Raw genomic sequence first — 936 nt, forward strand, 5'->3', positions numbered from 1 at the left:
CCCGGAGGGAGCGTGCGGGGAAGAAGGAAGTAGGCCAGAAGTCCAGGCTGCACTGTGTCGTGGGCGGGGCTCCTTCCGTGGCCTGACCGCCAGAGTCCGCGCGCAGGGCGGTGCAGGGGCAGGACCTGGCCGCTGGGTGGCTGCGGGCTGGGTGAAAAAACCCCTCTCGGCAAGGCGAGGGGTGCATGTGCTTGAGTTAAACGTGCGGGAGAGACGGACAGACGCAGGTTTGCCCCAGGGTGACGGTGCCGTGTGGCCCAGCCCCTCGTCCTGTTTGCAGACAAATCCTTCACCTTCAGGAAGAGAGGGCTGGTGTAGAGAGCTAGGAGAGCCTCCCAAGCCCTGATCTAGAAGTGCATTCCTTGTTTTGTCTAGAAATTAATATCAAATGAACTAGCTTGTTTTGAGAGGTTTATTTCACATCCTATGAATGTATGTAAATAAAGTGTACATAGGTGCATCGACAGAAAACCTTTTAATAACATATCAACACTGTGTAAATTTGAAATAAAATCTATAAAGCTGGTGTACATATGTTACAATTCTGTATATTTTCTGTGGTTCTTCATAAAGATACATTTGCCAATAAAAAGAAGAAGGAACTTGATAACTCTGCATTGGCATGCTCTTTTCCTTGGCCCTGCCAGGAGATGGAGTGACTCTGGGGGCTGAATCTGGTTTGCGACGTGGGGGGGACACAGGGGCTCCGTGGATGTCCAGCCCCTGGTCCCCCAGCTCCACGCCCGAGGCTGGGTGTCTGCTCCTCTGTGTCTCCAGGGCTGTCTGCTCCACAGACCCGCAGCTGCCCGATTCCAGCTTCACTTGGAAGAGACCACAGGCGGGCCCGGCCCACAGGGCCACCACTCCATTGAGTTCCTGTCTGAGACCCTTGCTTGGCACTTCCTACCTTGTGTGCAGTGTACTGAGCATTGATTA

General features: G+C 53.6%; 1 protein-coding gene across 1 annotated transcript in view; it reads left to right on the forward strand.

Moving 5' to 3' along the window:
- Positions 1–936, forward strand: part of KLF15 (Kruppel-like factor 15) — a gene marked incomplete at its 5' end in the record, with an annotated part of 12,960 nt that overhangs the window by 8,558 nt on the left and 3,466 nt on the right. The gene's annotated exons all lie outside the window — the stretch shown is intronic.

The sequence above is a fragment of the Bison bison genome, unplaced genomic scaffold, assembly GCF_000754665.1.
Source record: "Bison bison bison isolate TAMUID 2011002044 unplaced genomic scaffold, Bison_UMD1.0 scf7180017854957, whole genome shotgun sequence".
NCBI classification, from domain to species: domain Eukaryota; kingdom Metazoa; phylum Chordata; class Mammalia; order Artiodactyla; family Bovidae; genus Bison; species Bison bison.